At 38.7% G+C, this 6477-nt stretch overlaps 1 non-coding gene across 1 annotated transcript; it reads left to right on the top strand.

Annotated features, from left to right (window-relative positions):
- The first annotated feature begins 2699 nt into the window (after positions 1–2699).
- On the top strand, positions 2700–2808 carry LOC112400704 (U6 spliceosomal RNA). Its single transcript, XR_003003459.1, has one exon. It is a non-coding gene; the product is annotated as a U6 spliceosomal RNA (small nuclear RNA).
- The last annotated feature ends 3669 nt before the right edge of the window (positions 2809–6477 follow it).

The following is a 6477-nucleotide window of genomic DNA, read 5'->3' on the forward strand; positions in this document are numbered from 1 at the left end:
TTTTCTAGATGCCTTCATTGTGTTTCCTTCACATAAAGCAATAGCAAACAAAAGGTACGGTTGTAGGAGTTCATTATTAACCCATGGTAACTGGCAAAGAAAATGGTGGTATTTTCTGGCAAAGAATGTATCAGTAAATATCATTTCAGAGGTTTAATCTTGCAACCAGAGTCGGTAGTTGTTTCACTACTCCTTGAGCATGAAGGACTCAGAGAGTAAATGATTTACTGTTCGGTCAACAGAGAACAAATTTTAATATTTTGAAAAAAACCTGAGAACTATTAATCCTGGCGTGTGTTACTCTCAAACCCAAGGAAATGAAGAAATATTGATCTAATTTCTGCCTTTCAAGAATGAAATTATATATTAACCACACAGCACCCAGCAACATATACAACCAGCACCCCCAGAGATAGTTAGCCTGACATCAGAATTGTGTTTTTCTAGCTAAATACTAATCCCCTCTATGGCATTATACAATTTATTATAAATAGGCTGTTTGATCCAGCAGCCAAGAAATCAAATCAGAATTCTCAGGATGAACATGGTAAAATAAAGGGGCAGGTAGAGGTAAAGGGGTCAGATGCAAAAAGGCAGAAGCCTATAGCAGTGCCTAAGAGCTACCTGGTATTCTTGTCAAATGCATATTCTGATTCAGTAGATCTGAGGTGGGGCTGAAGACTGCATTTCTAACAAGCTCATCAGAGATGCTGCTTATCCCAGGAACCCACTCTGAGTACAAAGGGTGGCACTTTTCTGTGTTTAAGAAAGCTCAAACCACCACAATAATACCTACACTGCATATGTGCCCCCAATTTTTCCTTCATGTTCTCTTTTATGGGATTTCTTGAACATCATCTCATTTGTTTTGTTTCTTGTTTTAGCTCATTATGTTTGCAGTATTACTTATGGACCTGTTTTTCAGACAAAGAATGAACTCACTGTCCTGAAAGCATCCCTTCCTTTACCACCGCTTCCCAGTTAGACTACGAAGCAAGCATTGCATCTTTGTGCCACTGCCTCTTTTAAAAGACACCTGAATGATAACCTTGAGTGGGACTTCCTACCTGCCCTGAAAAAAAGAGGAAAAGAAGAGTAAATGACAAAATTCTGCAAAACTCAAGCTAGTGAAAGGGAAAAAATAAACAAGACTGTCAGTCCCCAAGGAAGAGAGTACTGTGATTATTAAAAATAATTTTAAAACTTTAGAAAAACATCCAGCATGTTTCAGTTTTCTCATGTGAAAGACTGGATGGGACCAGAGGTCTACTGTGGGCGGGGGATTCAAGTCTGTCTCTACTGCTGTCTAAATATTTCTCCAGCTGAGGAAGAAACACTTCCTGTAGATCTTAGCCATGAAAGCCAGACTCTCGTGCCACCTAGGAAGACGGGAAAATTAAGAAGTCACGTAAGGGTAAGGAAGAGAAGAGGCACTTCACCACCTGTTTCCTCCTTTAAGAGGTACTCCTCCTCTCAGAAGAAAAACATCCCAAGCCAGCTCTTTACTTTCCCTTTACACCATTTCTGCCAGAAAAAGAAAAAAACAAAAAACTAGAAGTTCAAAACCGTAAAGGAATTAAATAAATATCACACTTCACAGAAGGTGAGAGTAGTATAACACAATGGCATTAAGCTTAACCAGATCTGCAGTGCTGTTCTAAACATTTGACTTTGTTCAGAAAAATCTCATTTACGCTTGGATAAATACTGCCGTGGCTTACACGACTAGTCACACTTACAACATAGAGTGTAATATGCCTCCCAAAGGGAGGCAGTCTCCATTCACTTTGACAAAGGGCAGCACAGGCAGAAGTGGTTTTGACAGTGTCTGCTCCATGGTCAGGATCTGTAAAATGGGGGGAATCCTAACAGTGAAAGCATCCATGGTTCTCATGGAGGAATAAAGCTGACGTAGTTTGTGAACAAGTATTCTTACCATCGTTATTACTATTACCACCTATCCACACACTTTTAGACATATAAGGAGATATAAAACTTGTTCAGATAGGATAAATCTTTCCTTTTCTGTATTCAAATCAACCAGTTAAAAATACTTATAAAACATAGATGACTGACACTGAATCAGATACTCCAAGAGAAGCATAAGATAGAATGACCATCTTCGTGTGGCCATCAATCTTTTTAGACAGAATAAACTAATATATATGAAGTGATTTATAAAGTCATTTCAGAATAGCCCTAGACAGTATATAATTAAATATTAAATTACACACAGTCAGGCACAAGTACTAAAATAAATCGGAGAAGGGACAGATCAGTACACACTAAAATGGAAAGACAGTAAAATTTTGCGCAAAGGGCATACTATCAGGAATCAGAATACCTAGTAGTTTAATGTAATGTGGGGCTTGTGCTTGGTTTTGTCACCAGTGAAATGGGAATGACAGTAATACATACCTCTTAGGGTTATTTCAAGAGTTAGAGGAAATGTAAAAATGAAAAAACAAATCTGACTTTATAAAGCAAGACACATTTTCTGTTTTATCATTATTGATGTTTAGCCCATCTTTTATGAAATGAGGATTTATGCCGTCCTTGAACAAAGTATAAGCTAGAGAAGAGGGAGGACAGTTATCTAGGAAAAGAGGAAGAGAGGAAGAAAAAGTAGAGGGGGAAATAAGCAATAGGCATAAGAAAGACAAAGACCTGGGAAGGAGGGCAATAAAAATCACAGGCAGGTGCTCACTTCGGCAGCTCATATATACTAAAATTGGAATAATACAGAGAAGATTAGCATGGGCCCTGCCCAAGGATGATACACAAACTCACGAAGCGTTCCATATCTTTTAAATTGGGAGACTGGGATTGACATATACACACTATTGTATATAAAACAGATAACTAATAAGGACCTACTGTATAGCACAAGGAACTCTACTCAGTACTCTGTAATGACCTATGTGGGAAAAGAATCTCAACAAGAGTGGATATATGTATATGTATAACTGATTCACTTTGCTGTACGGCAGAAACTAACACAACACTGTCAATCAACTATACTCCAATAAAAATTCATTTTAAACACCTACAGGTAGTTGACTTCATTTTTAAAGAAAAGTAAATAAATAGGGTTCATTGAAGTGGAAGAATGCCAGGAATGGGCAGGAGTCAACAGCAGGCTCCTCCCACCCCTCTGCTGGTTTCCTGCTTCCAGACTGTCAGGCTCTTTCATCATACATCCCTGGTTCTCAGTCTTCTACAAGCTGACAAAACAAAACAAGGCAGGAGAAAAGAAAACGGAAAAAAAAAAGAAAAAAATAAAACAGATTGCCCGACTCTCAGTACTTTGATACAAGGGACAACAGAGGAGGGGCACAGGGGAAGAAGAGACTAGAAAGCATATTAAATTCTCCCCTTGTCTCAGGGATGGTATTTCTGCACATTACTAGACCTGCTCCCAAGCCAGAGAATTTACTTTACCCCATGGCCACCAGCGAGGTGGGCTGGATAATAAGAATATTAGGAGATGGCAATTCTGTAGATGTAAAAGGCACACATTCAAAAGAAGGAAGGAGAGAAAAGAGCAATGGAGTATAAAATAAAGGATTAGCAAGAGCCAGAGAAAGATAAAAGAAAGCGCAAGAGAAAAATGGTTCATTTGTAGAATACATTAGGTAAAATTCTAAAACATTGTCCCAGGTTTCAAATGCTTCAAGGGGATTTTAAAAGAGGACAACCCTACCAGGGATCTGAGTAGATTATACAATATGCAAAGCTGACTTGAAGAGGAAGAATAAGAAGATTTACCATGTGTTCAGTTCCTACTATGTACCAGGAATTCCACTGGGGCTTTACATTTCTTAAATCCATGAATGTTTGTTGTCATCTATAGGATGTGGGCTGCTCAGAAAGCTTGTCTTCCCTGAAGTTACCTTCTCATCCTCCAGAACATCCTCACTTCCGATAAAGCTTGAAATTGCAATTGAAAATTAGTCTTTGATTTCTTCTGTTACAATACAGGCATGCAAAGTATAAGGCCACAACTTTCAAAAATAATTTAGCCCGGGTCAGCCATCTCAGGTAACTGAAAGGAGGTAAGATTAGGGATGAAGAGAAGAGGGCAGAGAAAGAAGATTCTAGGAAAGAGACAGCATTCTCATAATTCAGGATCCAGGCTTCTGAACGAGGAGATCTATAACTGCAGGCACCTGTTTCCTGTTTCCTATTCCATCAGCTTACCTGGAGCAGGTGCCAATGACAGGTGTGTATGGGAGGATTTTAGAATTAATTTTATACACACACACACACACACACACACACACATCTATACACACACACACACACACACACACATATCTGAGGAGAGAGGTGAACTCTACTTTTGTGAGAATTCAGAATATTTCTAGTATTCTGAAAGAGTGAGGCAGCCATATATCTCAAAGTAAAACTAATTTAAACACACACACATCCCCTGAGAACCTGGCTTTGTTGAGCTACAAGGCTGTTACAGTTAATGGAGTCAATCTTCATCTCATTTCACAGGTGAGGAAACCGAGGCCCAGCAAGATCCCATGACTTGCCCAACCCATGCCATGCAGCCAGTTAGCAGCAGGCCTGAAATTGATGTCTGATGACATTCACCTAGTATCTTCTACATTACCCCACGATGGTATCTTAGGGAGGTGTCACCACATCAAATAACTCTACGTAATACTAAAGTATACCTCGGATTGAAATGAAACAAAGTTCAGGCAAACACAGACCTGTATCACAGCTGCTAATGGGGTATGAGGAACCTCACTTAAGATGCAGTGGAAAAATAGGGGCAAAAGATGCCTAATCTAAAATTATACTTAAACTGTGTGTGTTTTATACCAATTATATATTATTCTTATTAGGTGGTTGCATGTTGTGAGAATTAAATGAAATAACATATAGAAGAGGCCCAGCAAAGTGTTGATTCTCTTTTCTTCCCCCAATTATCAACAAATGATTCTTTTGGGGAAAAAAAAAACAAACAAGTGATTCACTTGTTAGTTTTCCTGAATGCCTTCAAGATCTCCTCCCCTCAGCCTAATTCTGCTTAAACTCTTTTCTTTTTTTCAGAGATGAAGATCAAAAGAAGATATAAGAATTTTTTTCTTGATTAATCACCTACCCCCAACCTCACTTCTAGTGTGTAGGAAACTAGAGGCAGGAGAAGCTTACTTTGCCTTATAACTGTTATGTGAAGAAGCAATGACAGAGCAAATACCTGTGATATTTTCCCAGGAGCCACAGAAAAATTCTGAAATACAAGTAATGTTGGGCCTGCTTCTGTATTTTATAAGGACGAGATTGCGTATGTTGTCATGAGGAAGTGTGTAGTTGGGGTGCTTGTGCACTTACCCTTTTGTTTAATATCACCTATCTTCTTCAGGCTGGGCACGTAGGAAAAAAATATTTTGGATTGTGGCTGGTTATGTGCAAAGTCCCATCCTTGGCAATTTATATGCTTTTCTGTTTTCTACACTGAAACTTGGGAGCAAAGATTTTCCTGATCTTAGGGCTTGGTTTTGTGAAAGAATAGGAGAGAGAATGTAAAATGAAAATTATTGAGTATGCCCTCTATGCCAAGAACCACTGCAGATATGTATTTAATCCTTACACCCATCTTGCCCTCTGGAAGGTAAGGAAGAACATTTTTTTTTTTTTTTCTGACTCTCTACTAGCATTAAGAAGAATGTCTGGCACATAGTAGGGTTTAATATGCATTTGTTCAATGAATAATAAATTAACAGTCCACCAAGCTGAGTAGCACTATCTTCATCATGCTGATAAAGTGGCTGAGATTCAGAAAGATTAAATTTCCTGGTCATGGTCTTAAACACTAGGCAGATCCAGAATATAAATCAGAGCTGTCTGTCCTTCATTACCAGGGCTCCTTTCTCTCCACTATGTTGCCTCGGTAAAAAGAGCAATGGATTAAACACAGTTCATAAAGTCTCACGGCCTAACAGGTACAGAGGTGAAACATTTTATAAAAATAAAAACTACATTAATTCAATTCACCCTAGTCCATGATATGACCATCTTCCCTGCCCACCGAACAACTTAAGTCTTACTGAAACAGGTACATCATGTAGCCTGCAGATATAAGAGATCAATGCCAACTGCATGTACTGAGAGAATTTCTAATGATCAAGGGCAGCACTATCTCTTGGTCAAAGATCCTGTGTTCCAGATACTGCAAAAGATGAGTAGTATGACTATGGGCTGGTCATTCAGCATTTCTAATTCTCAGTTTCTTCATCTGTAAATGTTGGGGTGTGGGAGAAGGTACATAATGTTAGTAGGCATCATTCCAGCTTTAATATGCCATGATTCCTTCCTTCTCAACCACAACCAGACAGCTCACAACTGAAGAATTGAGAAAATAAGACTTTTGCCTTGTTTTCTCTCTCCTCAAGGAATCCCACTCCATTTTTATAATTGTCACATATCTGTCTGTAGCATCTACTCTAGGACATTATGAAT

This window comes from Neophocaena asiaeorientalis, unplaced genomic scaffold (assembly GCF_003031525.2).
Source record: "Neophocaena asiaeorientalis asiaeorientalis breed wild unplaced genomic scaffold, Neophocaena_asiaeorientalis_V1.1 scaffold153, whole genome shotgun sequence".
Taxonomy (NCBI): domain Eukaryota; kingdom Metazoa; phylum Chordata; class Mammalia; order Artiodactyla; family Phocoenidae; genus Neophocaena; species Neophocaena asiaeorientalis.